The sequence below is a fragment of the Pseudorasbora parva genome, chromosome 11, assembly GCF_024679245.1.
Source record: "Pseudorasbora parva isolate DD20220531a chromosome 11, ASM2467924v1, whole genome shotgun sequence".
In the NCBI taxonomy this organism is placed as follows: Eukaryota; Metazoa; Chordata; class Actinopteri; order Cypriniformes; family Gobionidae; genus Pseudorasbora; species Pseudorasbora parva.
The window spans coordinates 4,709,387-4,726,145 of record NC_090182.1 but is presented as its reverse complement, the minus strand read 5'-3'; the positions used below and the strand labels follow the sequence as shown (position 1 = coordinate 4,726,145).

Below are 16,759 nucleotides of genomic sequence, written 5' to 3'. Positions count from 1 at the left end.
CTTTCACTAAATGTATGCATTATATTAGCCTATATATTCATCATATTCTACTTAACCTGAAAACCTGAAAAAAATCTAACCTATAATTAGATTTATAAGTTAATGCAAAAACGGTCTTATGAGAAGTTTACACGTTTGCATACAATGCAAGTGCAAGTAAGGCCTCCCTATATAGTCTACACTATACAGAATTTTTTGTCGTTTGATTAAACAAGAAACAACAAGGCAATTATATATTACATTCTGAATCAAATTATAATCTTTGTGTGCCCTTTGTTAGAGTTAAGCTTGGTAAAACGTCCTTCAAATATGTCGCAGCCTCAGATTGGAATTTGCTCCAGACTGAGTTGAAGCTAAAAGATCTGGTGACATTTAGTCATTTTAAAATTTTACTTCATCATTTTGAGAGTAAATTAATGGTGTGTAATTGTTTTTGACTGGTTGTATGTTTTATGTTTTTTATGTGACTTTTTATGTATAACTGTACATGCAAACAGAGCTGCCTATCTTGGCCAGGACAGGACATTTTAATCTCAGTGAGTTTTTCTCCTGGTTAAATAAAGGTAATAATAATAATAATTAGTAGAGATATTTTTATATTATATTTTTAATTCTTTAAGAAACCTTTAGTTTAGGACAATTACAATTTGTTCAGTAAACCAATAGAAAAATAATTAAAAAAGCATTTTTATATTTAGTGTTCCTCCCCGAACTGTCAGCTTTGTGTACTGTTACACCCCTATTATTAATGCAATCTTAAAATCAAAAGTTGTATATATGTTAATTATTTAATGCATTTTTAACTTGCATGAACAATGACTATAAATTTAATTAACCAGCTTTGAACTATAATTTATTAAGCAAGGTCAACAACTATTAATAAACACTGTAAAAAATTAAATAAAAGAAATAAATAAAAATAAATCACCGTTAGATCATGTCGGCCAATACATTAAATAACGTTAACAAATTAGATCTTATTGTAAAGTGTTACTGAACTTATAAGCTCTTAAACCTTTTCTAGCACCAAAATTAGGACCAAAAGGTTTATTCTAAAATCTTATTCCAGCATTACAGTGAAAGAAAAGAAAAAAGAAAGAAAAAAAAACTGAAGAACTCCAAAGGCACACAAAATTGTTTGTCACCAACTATTTTCAAGTTGTTTGGAAAGTGCTGTTTATGTCAATGTCCCAGAAGCTCTCCATCAGTAGGAAACTGCCGCACCATCTCTCCACAGTAGATGTGAATGGACATGTTCCAAAGAGGCAGGAAAGCAAAAAAATATATACCTTGAGGAAAGAAAAAGAAAACGCAAAGAAAAAACTTGTTTATAAAACAGATCTATCCATTATTATAATTGGCTCAATTAAATTAAAACGATAGATGTACAGTTGTGCTCCAAAGTTTATATTCACACAGCAGTATCTGTATGAAAAAAAAAAGAAAAAAAAAAGAAATCATAAAAATGAGCATGTTGTCTCTTTTTTATCTAGTACTGCCCTGATGAAGCAGTTTATTCTGCATGGTGTGTGTAAGCTTTTGACCACAACTGCATCCCCTATGTGATGAATTACCTCAGTCGTCAGGGTAGAATGATTGGAGAGGTTCCTTCACTTATCCCACTGAGCACATCATCTTCACTGACACTGGACTTTAAAAAGAGAACATTTTAATAATGTTTTTTATTCCTACTTTACAGGGAATTAAACATAACTTAAATATAGATAAATAACCCAAGACCAATGTAAATTGAGACAAGTATTTTTGCATTTTTCCTCATCTTGCCTTGCTAGTTTATTCTTACCTCGCACCATCTCCATGAAGGATGTTCCTGTATTTACCACGCCTGGCACAGCAATGCTGCGGCTCCATTCCTTTGGGTGTGTGGCCTGTAAAATATATAATGATTAGGGGATCTGTAAATGCACAAGTGGGAATGTATTACTTACAAATGGACAAGATGCAAAGCATTTGAAAGCTAAAGACTTGATAGCAATGTTTTAGCTTGTGTGATCAGTGTCATGGCTGGGCATAAATTCATAATTAACATTAACTTGACCTCATCAAGATTGCTCTGTAATTCCACACAGCTTGCACTGGATCTCCAATAACAAATCTGTATTGATCCTACAAAATAAAAAATAAAATAAGATAAGCACAAAATATTAAAAACACAAATAGTACTTTAACATCTTACTCTCCAAATGCAAAAAGAAAAGAACATATTAAAATCATTATTTCATTACTGGTTGTTATAAGTTAATATATGGAATAAATGTATATAACGTTAAATGTCTTCTGTCCATTTAAAAAGTAGGAGTTCGATTCAAATATTGTATTTACAGCAGGCAGATTCATTGAACATGCCCACACCTATTATAATGCAATCTTAGATACATGATAGGAAACATGATTAATTCACCTCCCGAGTCCATAGTGCGTCTATCCTATCTGCGATTAAACTAAATAACTACACCGTAATAGAGAGCTACCATGTTACGGTGAAAATGTAAAATCAAGAGAGCTTATATCAAGATATACTTACTTGACTCGTTATTTGTAGCATATAACGTCTCATCTGTAATGATCCAAACGGTTCGCTCCTCTGTTGTCTGTTGTCCTTCAGCTTCATTATGCATCGCGATGACGCAAACATGACAGACCGCGCATTTTTCAAAATCATGACGTAGTGTTATTGGCGCATGCGCATTGAAATATTAAGTATAAATATAAAATAAGATATTTCGTGCATTAAATGTTGATTATAAATGACGTATTAATTATCAATTTCTGTTCAGGTTGTTCTAAAACACTGTGTAGTTGGACTGTATTTCAGAGAACTTGACTCATTCACCTAACTAAAAGTCAATCATGTTTACAGTGAGTCTGATTAAAATGAAATGTAGCCTATTTTAACTGAATTTTAATGCAAATTAATTTGGTTTAGATTTGTTCAACTTTTTCTTGCAATTAATGCAATTAAATGTGTGTTTAATCGCCATACAACAACATAATATTTAAAGTAGGTTATTCTGTACACAGATGTAAAGTAGCCTACAGTACATTAGGCAACTCCTCTCATAAAGATTGACAATGTCAAATTATGTAGAAAACTGACACTTGTAGTTGAGTTCATAGGAGCTAGTTATAACATTTCAACAGTATGTTGTACTGGAGTGTAAGCGAGTGAAATTTTGAAGAAAAATAAATTAACCAATGTAAATTTGGACAACTCATTTTTTTAAAAAATCATTTATTTTCCATGTGCTTTGTCATTAGTAAAATAAGTGCACTTTATGAAACAAACTCATAATTAAAATGTTTTAAGTAAATTTAGGTGTAGACATTATTACAAGGTGCATTTTTAAAAAGTGTACTTAAGTGTGTTTATAAATATTGTCATACAAGTGTACTTTCTTTAAGTGAAAATTAACTAGATATTATTACAAAGTGCACTTATTAAAAGTGCACTAAAGTGTGTTTGTAAATATTGTCATGAAAGTGTACTTTTTTAAAGTACAAATTAATTATATATTATTACAAAGTGCACTTATTATAAGTGTACTAAAGTGTGTTTATAAATATTGTCATGAAAGTGTACTTTTTAAAGTACAAATTAATTAGATATTATTTTAAAGTGCACTTATTAAAAGTGCACTAAAGTGTGTTTATAAATATTGTCATGAAAGTGTACTTTGTTAAAGTACAAATTAATTAGATATTATTTCAAAGTGCACTTATTATAAGTGTACTAAAGTGTGTTATTAAATATCGTCATGAAAGTGTACTTTGTTAAAGTACAAATTAATTAGATATTATTTCAAAGTGCACTTATTAAAAGTGTACTAAAGTGTGTTTATAAATATCGTCATGAAAGTGTACTTTGTTAAAGTACAAATTAATTAGATATTATTTCAAAGTGCACTTATTATAAGTGTACTAAAGTGTGTTATTAAATATCGTCATGAAAGTGTACTTTGTTAAAGTACAAATTAATTAGATATTATTACAAAGTACACTTATTATAAGTGTACTAAAGTGTGTTATTAAATATCGTCATGAAAGTGTACTTTGTTAAAGTACAAATTAATTAGATATTATTACAAAGTACACTTATTATAAGTGTACTAAAGTGTGTTTATAAATATCGTCATGAAAGTGTACTTTGTTAAAGTACAAATTAATGATACATTATTACAAAGTACACTTATTATAAGTACACTAAAGTGTGTTTATAAATATTGTCATGAAAGTGTACTTTTTAAAAATACAAATTAATTAGATATTATTACAAAGTGAATTTTAAAAAAGTGTACTTAAGTGTGTTTAGAAATATTGTCATTAAAGTGTATTCTCTTTAAGTACACTTAAGTGGCACTTAATTTTAATTATATCATATTATCTACAAGTGCAGTTTTTAAAAAATATACTTTAAATATATTAAGTGCACAAAAAATACACTTTCAATACAATTAAGCACACTTCTTTTTCACAAGGGGTAGCCTATTGTAAGACATGATGTAACCGATCTGGTGTCCGTCTTATGTTGCAGAATTATGATGTACTGTTTAAAGATATAACCATGACTAGGTAAGTAATGTAATACATTCAAGCTGAGGTTATTACATGAGTACACTGCGTCATGAAACGATCAGAAGGTCTCGGTGGAAAACCACCAGCCTCAAGACGAGCAGTCATAATAAATGACCTCAGACGCCGTGTCAGCAGGGGTTCAGTTTATTTAACACACGTGACTGACTTCATTAAAACACAACGTTTGGATGTTATTCATGTGTGCGCCTTTACTGCCGATTACAGTTCCGCGCTCTCGCGAACTCAAAGTTTGTTTAGTAAGGCAGTTGTCTCAGATCAGGTTTCACTGGAGAGGGAGATTGTGTGATCCTATAGTTTATGAGGCGATGGCGCGTAACACGAAACTCTATATCGATCGCTTTAGGAATCGTTTTCCGCAGCGTCATATTGAAAGCGACTGGATGGATAACGGAGTGAGATCATATGTGAAAGGATTTCACATATGTTGTTTTAATAAATAACACGCGGAAGAAGTGTTTTAGAAGTTGAGCTGTGGACGCGCCGTCTAAAAACGCGACACCAACGCGCAAACAACAGAGACGCGACGCAACGGCCGTTTGACGTGTGTGTGCTCAGATCAACACTTATTAAAACATGACAGACGAATGAATTACCCTACTGTGAACGCCACCTCGGAGAAAACACTCACCATAGCCTGCCTAATATTAATGCATGAATGAATACATGATGAATAAATGAGGTGAATGAATGGATGGATGAATGAATGAATGAATGAATGAATGAATGAATGAATGAATGAATGAATGAATATTGCTCCTGCCCGCAAAAGCCAGCATAAAATTATGAATAGATTTATTCTGTTAGTCCTTGAAATTTCCATGAAATAGTTTTAAGTTATGTGTCACCCAAACCTACACACCCCAGCATAAATGCTCATTTGTTATTAAGGCATCAGCATTCACAAAACACTGTTCATTTAACTGTGCAAAGTGTGTCCTGTAATAAGCCCTAAAAAGCTGACATCCTTAATTCATCGCGATTTCACAAAGCTCTGTTATAATCAGTGAAGCTGACTGCACGATGAATCTTTCGTAATGTCTACACTTTGTTATAATCAGACGTGTTGAGTGGTGAATGGATTTTAACTTAAATGCATCTGATTGCATTCAAGAAATCAACACTTGCAACATGTGCCCAAAAGTTTTGGGACGCCCACCTTATGCACATGAACTTTAATGCTACCCCATTCTTAATCCGTAGGGTTTAATATGGAGTCGTCCCCCTTTGCAGCTCTAACAGCTCCAGCTCTTCTGGGAAGGCTTTCCTCAAGGTTTAGGAGTGTGTTTATGGGGATTTTTGCCCATTCTTCTAGAAGCTCATTTGTGAGGTCAGGCACTGATGTTGGACTAGAAGGCCTGGCTCTCAGTCTCCGCTCTAATTCATCCCAAAGCTGTTCTATCGGGTTGAGCTCAGGACTCTGTGCAGGCCAGTCAAGTTCCTCCACACCAAACTCCTCATCCATGTCTTTATGGACCGACGCTTTGTGTACTGGAGCGCAGTCATGTTGGGACAGGAAGGGGCCGTCTCCAAACTGTTCCCACAAAGTTGGGAGCATGAAATTGTCCAAAATGTATTGGTATTAAGAGTTCCTTTCACTGGAACTAAGGGGCCAACCTAACCCCTGAACAACAAACCCACACCATAATCCCACCTCCACCAAACTTTACACCTGGCAAAATGCAGTCAGGCAAGTCTCGTTCTCCTGGTAACCGGCAAACCCAGACTCGTCCATGGGATTGTCAGACTGAAGCGTGATTGGTCGCTCAGTGAACATGTCTCACTGCTCTAGAGTCCAGTGGCGGCTGCTTTGCTCCACTGCATCCCACGCTTTGCATTGCTCTTGGTGATGTAAGGCTTGGATGAGCTGCTCGGCCATGGGAACCCATTCCAAGAAGCTCTCTACACTGTTCTTGAACTCATCTAAAGGACACATGAGGAGATCTGGAGCTGTTGACTCTGCAGAAAGTTGGCGACTTCTGTCCACTGTGACCCTCAGCATGCGCTGACCCCGCTCCGTGATTTTAAGTGGCCTATCATTTCGTGGCTGAGTTACTGTTGTTCCCAATGGCTTCCACTTTGTTATAATCCCACTAACAGTTGAGCGTGGAATATTTAGTAGTGAGGAAATGTCAGGAATGGACTTATTGCACAGGTGTCAACCTATCACGGCCCCACGCTTGAGTTCACTGAGCTCCTGAGAGCGACCCATTCTTTCACTAATGTGTGTAGAAGCGTCTGCAGGCCTAGAGCTTGATTTATACACCTGTGGCCATGAAGGGATTGAACACCTGAACTCAGTGATTTGGAGGGACGTCCCAATATTTTTAGCAATATAGTGTATGTCTGTGATTGGCTACAATGCACAACGCTGCAAAAATCTAGCAATTTTTATAAAAAAAAGTTATAAATATAAACACTATAGCCCATGCTTGCACCTTTAAATCATTCATATTTAATATAGTTGTTATTGCTGCTTTTGTGCAAAAGATGAATAACTATTTGTTTTAAGATGTATTGTTTTTAGACAGATCGTTTTATTCTCCCACAACCCGCACACACACACGAGTACCTTACCGCCCGCACCCGCACTCAGTCATCACGTTATCCCGCGCCGCACTGTTTTGCGTTGTGTCCCGCGGGACTGCAGCGCTCTACACTGAAGCTATTATTGTGCCGGGCTGCTGTCCATGGTGCTGAGCACATTTTACTCCTGTCAAATGAGATGCGGTTTTCTTTATTGTGGATTGATGACGTGAAAAGGTTGCCCTGGGCTATACTTTATATATTACCGTGTTCAGTACTGTGTACTTACTCGAGTGAGTGAACGCTGTGTACGTCTGTATGCAACTTTGGCCTGTTCCAGCCAATAAATAAATGAACAAAACAATGTAAAGGAGCATTTACATGCACGTGAATCTATAATATAGAATTACAACATAATTGGACTACTCTAATAACATTATTTGAGATTATTTGAGTCTCTTTGAGATTTTTAACTTAAGCACGTACAGCCTCGCATTGCCTGTCCTCTGTGTATTTTTGTCAGTCGGAAGAACAATTCAGGGATGACAGTTCCATTTATCGTGGGCTGCAAAGCACTACCAAAATTGAGTTTTTAATTGCATTGCAGACAGACAAGGCTTTAGCTATTGATACTAAAATTGGCTTGTGCCCCCAGTGCAGCATTGCAAAGGGAAACGCCATTGCAAGTTCCTTCAACAGCAATTCGGCAATCACTAGCAAGTTAGCTCACCAAAATGAGTAATAAAGAAGATGTACTAGTTCATTTCAAAGCAGAAGTTCATTCCCTAACATCTCCCAAGACTAAGTGTTACAAAAAGGTTCATTAAAAGTAATAAACCAACAAACAAATAAAGCAATTCTTTTGTCTGCTTCTGAAATTGGCTATGCCTTTGACAGGTGATATCAAACGCATGTGTGGTCAGGCAATATGGAGCGTCTTACGGGGAGGAGAGCGTCCAGGACACACTCTTAATGTGTCGCGTGAAGAGCAAATGAGACCCCAGCTTCGATTTTCCTGGGACTGTCATCATTGTCATCTTCTTAATGAACACTTAGGTCATTCGCCTCACCGTCCTCATCGTATAAAAACCGATCCCATAATCATTAAAGCTTTGACTTTCACTGCTTCACTAAAGCAATAAAGGCAATTGATGAGATCTGAAGATATATAAATACATGTGTTTTATGAATTATTCACAGCCGAATGAAATTAAAGAACTGGGAATCATATAAATGACAAATACCTGTAAATCATCTAACTAGTGGAAAATGCTTTTTAATTATGCTATTTTAAAGGTTCATAATTTTGTTTTGGAGTCTCCTACAATAGGTTTACATATATACCCCCCCCTCCAAAAAACAAAAAAAAAACAAACCAAAAAAGAGATAAAATTCCTATAATACACTTTGCATTGCATGTAAGGATTCGGTCTTTATAAACCCCTCATTTCCAAGAGCCTGCCCTGCTCTGATTGGTCAGATGGCCCTGTCAGTTGTTATTGGTCTACGCAGCTCTGATTGGTCAGATATACCTAGGGCTCTATTTTAACGATCTGAAACGCAAGTGTCAAAGCGCGAAGTGCAAGTAACTTTGTGGGCGGGTCTCGGCGCTGTTGCTATTTTCCCGGCGGGATAAATGGCTCTTGCGCCCGGCGCAAATCTAAAATGGGTTGGTCTGAAGTAGCTTCATTATTCATAGGTGTGGTTTGGGCGTAACGTGAATAAACCAATCAGAGCGGCATCCAACATTCCCTTTAAAAACAGGTGCGCCGTATGCTATTATTATGGCGTATTTACCAGGCGCATGCCAAGAGCGGTTCACAGCCGAGGAGACTGATGTTCTTGTAAGAGCAGTGAAAGGCAGAGAAGTTGTGTTGTATGGGGATGGGAGAAACCCACCCAAAATGGCGTCGGTTAAACAGTTTTTTTCAGTTTTTCAATCGATTGTTTTGCCTGGTTCTTGACGGACAAACCAATTTGTCAGATGTCCTTAAATACATATATGTCTTGCCACTATTGGGCAAACAGGTCTGATCCTTAATTACTACAATTAGCCTGAATAATTTGTAAGCTAGATTTATGCCTATTTTTCACATCTTCGTAGCACACCACAATGATTTCCGTCATCTCATGTGTTAATATTTTGTTAGTTTACACAGTTACAAACTGTGTAGATTAGATGAGCAAAGTGTATGCGCGTTGAGCACGCTAAACATTATGGTCAAGCATGTGCCCTTAAAATAGCATAATGAACAACGCGCAACGCGCCGCTGACTTTAGACTAGGTTTTTTCTGGTCAGTGGCGCAGTTGTTTAATGGAACAGCAGAATAGCACCAGGGATTGTTTGCGCCGGAACACGCCTCCTTTTTTGCGCTGAACCGCTCAGGGAGCGCAAGTTCATTCACTAGTTTAGCGACGTGCTTCTGTGGAGGGAAAAGCGCGCTTTGCAAAATAGGAATGACACATGCGTACAAAGTCAATTGTGCTGGGTGCAAGATAGGGCCCGTAGTCTGTTGTTATTGGTCTACTCTGCTGTGATTGGCCAGATGTAATAATAATGTGAGTTAAAGCAGCACTTGGCAACTTTTGCTCTCGGGGTCCCCCTACAGTTGGGAAAAAATAATGTCCTCAACTACTGTCGTAAGCTCTGTCATCCTACAACAGGGGATGCCATCGCGCGTGCATTTGTTGACATGACAGCCCTGATAGCCCTGAACTAGTGATGCGCGGGTCGTCTCATAACCCGCGGACCCCGTATGTCTATTTAATGGTCGCGGGTGCGGGACGGGTTGTAAAAATATATACAGTGGTGCGGGGCGGGCCAAATAACTTCATAAAAGCGTCCCGTGGGTCGGTGCAGCGCTAACAGTTCCCCTGAACACTGCAGGAGGAGTTCACATGCAGGTGTTCTTCTGGCGGCGCGTGTGAAATGTCTTCATCCCAGGTACAGTCAGTGGCATATGCTTCAGCAGCTCATATGAATATAATTTCATGGGTTTTATTTTTTTCAAACGCCAAATAATGGCGAAGCTCACATTTACAAGCCAGCATCATTATAGTAGTCTATTGGTTACCGTTTTACAGAATCTATATGATACTTCAGTTCAATGTTTGAGTGGTCGGTAATCACCATAACAAGCAGGACAGCATCGGTCGGGCACGCCTCCTTCAGCTCACGCCAACGAGCAAACGCTGGTCACATGTTGATCCTCGTCCTGCCTTTAATCACATCACTTTTTCGTTTCCTCTTATTGCTTTCCTCCAACAAAACCTTTTCTTTCTTATTTGTCTGTGCTGCTTCGCACATGACTATATTATCCGACGAACAAAGTTGGGTCCGAATGTAAGGAAGTGTGTGTGTTGGTGGAAGTGACGTATATGCCGTAAAGCAGTCGAATTTGTAGTTCTTTTTGTTCTCGGGTTACTACGCGAAACTCGAAGTTTAAAAGTACGATTAAAAGCGATACAGACCCCGTCAGGCTATGGCAGACGTGTCATTCAACCTATTGTAGGTCGATGTATCATCACAGTCTTGAAAATATATTATGAAGGTTGAAAAGTTACCTAGTGCTGCATTAAATTCATGCACAAATTGGGAAAACTGTCATTGGCTGTTGCATCATTTGTACGCACATACGTCATATTGAGGGGCAGTGCTGCTGCTGTATTCGCCAGCAGTTCGTGATGCTTCGCTGCATCTTTATAACTAAGTTTGAACTGTTTTCAAGTGCAAAGCTGAACTTTTATACTACACACAAGTTTACTGCTTTTGTCTGTCATCTCTTCGCTCTGTAATTCGATTCAGATATGTGTTATTTGTGACGATGAAATGAGGAGTGTGTGTATTGACATGCTTGTGAACTCTGAACTCTGTTTATTTTAAGATTGTACATGCAGCGGTGATGCAGTGCGTCTAACCAGCCTTTTTGGACATGTGTGTTTTTCCAGGTGTGTGTTTTTGTCATGTTTTGTGTATGAGTTGTTATCTGAATTGAGTGTTAGCGATCCCCACACGTGCATCAGGCCCTTGCACGTGCTGAGCGTGTATCTGGCCATTTTAGTGCGTTCTTTCCTCTCTGTATATAATTTATACAAAATATGTAAAATATCGGTCACTTGAGTTTATAGTTTCTTTACATTAATGTAATGTGATGAATATTGAGAAGAAAACATGCTGTTCTATTTTCTTTAATGTATGTTTTATGAAGAATTTTGACCACTGTATGATCACGATCACTTAGAAATAATGTATATTGAGCAGTTTCGCAATGGTTCGCTGCTGATTTTACATGCAACGGTGATGCAGTGCCTCTAACCAGCCTCTTTAGCCGTGTGTTTTTCCCAGGCCAAATAAAAAGAGAAACCCTGAGTGACCATCCACCTGATTTACTGTGGAATTATTTCCATCAAGATCAACACAGCCACACATGTATGTTAGTCTGCATCAAGGCACTAACTAGATCGCATGTCTGTTCTTCCAATATGGAGTAGCGTATCAAATTACTGAGAGTATAAATCCTTTCGTTTAAACATACTCATGTGAATAGCCTTATATACAGTCGTTTGTTTTCTTCACCTGAATTCCTACACAACTTGCAACATTCTTAACCAACATTCGGAGGCAATAAATTCTACATTAAGGTAATTCTAAGATGGCCTTCTAAGTTTGTCGTGTGTCTGTCAATCATCATTAGATGGCCACCATGTCTGATGTGTTCAGCGATTAGAATATAAAGCTTACAAAATGTTTATCATAAACTAGCACTAAGACCCAGAATCTGCCCTACCCAAATTTACGGCCAGGAGCCGCTACTATAGCCCCTTTCACACTGCACGTCAGACCCGTAATATTCCCGGAGCATTGCCGGGTCGCCTTCTGTGTGAAAGCAACCACGTCTCGGGATTGATTACCGAATTGAACCCGGGTCGGGGACCTAGTAACATTACGGGATTCGACCCGGGACGAGCGCTGTGTGAACAAAAGCCAAAACTAATGCCGCAACGTGTGCGTAGTTATCGTGCGACTCCTAGAGCTTGTTTTTTCAATAATACAACCCTGCAGTGCCAGAAGAGCTCGTCTGTGTTTTAAACGCAGAGAGTGTTCGTATACAAAAGAAGCTAAAATTAAAAAAGCAGAAATGTGCGCAAACTGGACACAAGTCGAGACCACGGAGCTCCTTACTATCCGCGCTGAAGCTGAGATCGCTTGCCGTTATACGTCACATCCGGATGTCGCGTGTCAACTCGACCCGGGACCGTTACGGGTTGTGTGTGAAAGCGCACATATTACGGTATTTCGCTGGCTGTGTGAATGGACCAAATCTAGCGGCCCGGGAACAAATGCCGGGTCGCATTATCCGTGTATTTGCCGGAATCGCAGTGTGAAAGGGGCTTAAGAGTAACCAATGCACAAAAATAAATGTTGTTGTCATGTGACAAGAAAACCACACAAGAGGCAATTACATCGGATAGAAGACCCCTATAGACCCAGACATGTTTCTTAAAATAAATAATAATTTGACCTTGTTATGACATGGCAATGAAATGATGATTTTAAACTTAAAATAATAGTCCAGTGCGTAAGGGAAATACATTTATTTCCCAATGTTCCTAACTTGGTATTTTTAGAGTCATTAAAGGATTAGTTCACTTCAAAATGTAAATTTCCCAATATTTTACTCACCCCCATCTCATCCAAGATGTTCATTCTTTCTTCCTCTGAAACGGCATTGATTTGGACCTTCAACCACTGGTTACCATTGAAGTCCATTATGTGGAGAAAAATCCTGAAACGTTTTCTCAAAGAACTTCATTTCTTTTTGACTGAAGAAAGATTCGAACACCTTGGATGAGATGGGGTGAGTAAAACATCAGGAAAGTTTTAATTTTGAAGTGAACTAATCCTTTAAAGATACAATTTCTGCACCACACGCGTCACCAAATTGAATACTTAATGTGTCGGTCTGGTTGGGACATTCAAAGTGTTTTAATTGTGCCACAAAGTCACAGTATTTGCATTCTTTAGGGATTCAACATATACGTGGCTTGTCTCTGCATACTAAACAAGAGAATATATTGTATTATTGAATAATATCCAATGCCAATTTCCTTATTTTTGCACCTCTTTATTCGTTATTAACCCGTTGACAATTTAGTGCTTCTCTCGGTTGGCTTGGATGACACCACAGATCTCCATGTTGCCAGCATCCTCTGAAAAGGTGAGACTTTTTAATCTTTGCTTGTCATGGTGATGGCCCAGATGTGTCAGGGCCATTCATTCACATTACCCCACATCTTGACTTGAAAAACATGCTCTGGAAAACTGTGGGATGCAATGACAGGGGCAACACAGCATCATTCAAAGAGACAGTTGGCTCAAGCCCCTCTACATCAGTGGAGCCCAGTGACATTTAAACGGGGAAAGAGCCAATTACTCCTTTTTTTCCCCTCCAGACCGGTAAGGTTGATGTCAAGTGCTCGGCTACACACATAAGAGCAAGTTTCCTTAAGAGTTTGTTTACCCATTGCACGCCATCAACTAAATTGCAACTTCTTGAAGTGAGTACTGAACTTCCTAAAATCGCGTTGTGTTATCTGCTGCATACAAAATGGCATTATTGAGAAATACTGTGAGATTATAGTTATTGAAATGTGTCACGACGCTAGAGTCGCCGTGACACACTTACAGAAATAACCGCTTGGACAGTCTTTAAACGCCATATTGAGGTCTGTGTCACAACGCTCCTCATGCGATTTGGTTTCTTTGCAAACGCTCTTTGCAGAAGTGTGACAGAGGCTTCTGTGTTATCAGCTGAGCAGACTGACACACTTACAGGCCCCCAGGGCCAAAACAGGCATGGTCATGTGACTGCGCTCCTCAGCATGACAGCATGAATCTCCAGAACTGATCAGGGGAATCGTGGGTACACATGCTTTGCATTTCATACGAGGGAGAGGTACAGTTTGAAGTCTGTGTTAAACTGCATTCACACTTCTCTACGTATGTCAGAGTGAAATGGGATATTCAGTAAGGAAACATTTCATTTTATCCAATGATAATGAATGGGATTGTGAAAATACCACACATAAACAAGTTCATTTAGGAGGGATTTGTGAAGGAATGAGGTGGAGCATTATTATATTTTGATAAAGTATGATAAGTATTATATACTTTATAAATACGACCAGGAATGAACATTTAGAAAGTAAATAGGGTTGTTTTAATATCCTCATGGCATTACATAACTAGCTATTAAGATGGGACGTGTGGTGGAAAGATTATAACCACCCAAATGGCATCATTTCATGCAGGGTAACATATGTCTAAAACATTTGTCACTTTAGCAACTAAATTTAACCTTGATTCGGATGATTCAGTTAAGTAATAAATGTTGCTAAGGTGGGTTTCTTTTTGAGGGTGACTTAAAAAACAATACCTGATATTCACCTCGCTCAACTTTACACAACTGTTCAGAAAAATAGTGCTAATTTGATTTAGATCAGATCAGATTTTAGATCCCATTTTGCATCTATAAGCTCACTCTGCTAATTCTTGATGATTCGATTCATCACCTGACCTCTGTCATCCAATAGGAATGGAGTGATTTCAGACACTGGTTCATGCATGTGTTCCCATAGCACCAACTCAATGATGCAGCGTCTCGTACCCTTTTTTAGGTAACCGATTGTAACCCTTAGACCAGGGCTATTCAAATCTTACCCTGGAGCCAATGCACTGCAGAGTTTAGCTCCAACCCTGATCAAAAACACCCACCTGTGATTTTCTAATGATCCTGGAGACATTGATTAGCATGTTCAGGTGTGCTTGATTAAGGTTGGAGCTAAACTCTGCACTGCATTGGCCCTCCAGGGTAAGATTTGAATAGCCCTGCCTTAGACATTTCTTGATGCTTGGATATCGGGGCAGAAAGAGATGGATTGTTATCCTTGGATAAATAAAATTAAGCTATTCATATAAATAATAGTAAAAGGTTAAAAACTCGTTTATTCTTTGAGGAAAATAAATAATAACAATAGTAATTTTTTACATGTGTATAGTACTTTTCCATGCACTCAAAGCTCTTTACATGGAAGGAGGAAATCTCCGTAACCACCAATGTGCAGCATCACCTGGATGATGCGGCGGCAGCCATACTGCGTCAGAGCGCCCATAAGGTGGAGAGGAGACAGAGTGATGAAGCCAATTGTTTATACAAATGGGAATAATTAGGAGGCTATGATGATAGACAGAGCCAAAAGGACAAATTTGGCCAGGATGCCGGGGTTACACCCCAAATATGTTAAGTCTTGCAAGAGTATAGTTTGTTTGATTTTCAGGGGTATAAAGGCCACTAACATGGGCCCGCTTTCCCGATAACGCTCACTCTTAGAAGACTCAAAAAGATATATCTTACCAAAGTTGTTTCTGTTCCTAAGTATGTTCCCCGAAGTGTCTCTTAGGAAGCTTCTTAACATGCCGCCTCTAAGAATGACTTAACAAAGGCGCTGTCCCAAGTGCAATCGATTTTCCACTTCACATGAAGGTGCATTACGGCTTTAAGAAAGACAACACGTTCTATGCAAATGAAACATTCTTCAAATTATTACAGTAATATTTATTTCAACATAGTTTAAGTTATCCGTAAAATAGATATTAAAGCTATAAAATTGTCAGTAATATGTTCACACGATATGTTGTGAAGGGAAGACAGGTATCCCTTGCTAATCATCCACCCATCCAACGTATCCCGTTGGTCTTGACATGGGTTTAAAGACTTCTAAAAATGATGTAATACACTTTTATATTAACGGTACACTCTAAAATATGATGAGTCAATTTTAACACATCATGTGTCATTTTAACACATTGTGTGTTATTTTGCGTTGATTTTGAGTTCAAATAAATGAAATGGACAACACACTTGGAGGCAAATTTTTTTTAATATAGCCATGTCAGGCAAAATGTCAAAAGGGCTCAAGTTTTGTCGAATAAAGACATTGACATGGACTAAATGTCTCCATGGCCGGCGTTGTCTTTGATTTAATAGAACGATACGTTGTATCACGCCATAGTTGGTTGCTTACTGGACACCACCATGCTTACCCATTTACAGATCTTACCCATTTAGAGCCGAATTGTTTGCCAGATGTTAATTATCTAAAGGGATTACCAATTTAAACGCTTTAATGACATTACAAAATAGCCTAATTACCACCATATAAGTTCTGATACCAAATAAAGTCAACTTCATAAATAGGTCTGTATCCATAGCAAACATATTTTATTATTAGTCTGAAAATGTCCATAACATAAAATCATTGTTTTTATTTTGTACTGTACTGCGCTGATTTCTAAAGACTGCTGCACAGTGGCGGCGACCAGCGTCTTGAGCTTAACGCTAAGAGAGCACTACGAATGGTCCAGACCAACCTTACGAAAGTGTGACTTACATAAGATATACTTAGCATACGAATGTTTCGGGAATCGTGCCATAGGGTTAAGAGAGAGGTTGAAGGAATAGGTTAAAAACTACTTAGCGATAAGAACGTTTTGGGGAACTGGGCCCTGGTCTTTTTGTAATCATTAAAATGCCACATTGATGGATTATTCTGGTTTGGTTC

The 16,759-nt window shown here is 38.1% G+C and overlaps 1 long non-coding RNA gene across 1 annotated transcript; it reads right to left on the bottom strand.

Annotated features, from left to right (window-relative positions):
- Positions 1-686: 686 nt before the first annotated feature.
- Positions 687-2,633, bottom strand: LOC137092170 (uncharacterized). Its single transcript, XR_010908168.1, has 4 exons — positions 2,546-2,633; positions 1,805-2,127; positions 1,575-1,651; positions 687-1,289 (listed from the first exon to the last, which is right to left on the bottom strand). It is a non-coding gene; the product is annotated as an uncharacterized lncRNA (long non-coding RNA).
- Between the last annotated feature and the right edge of the window lie 14,126 nt (positions 2,634-16,759).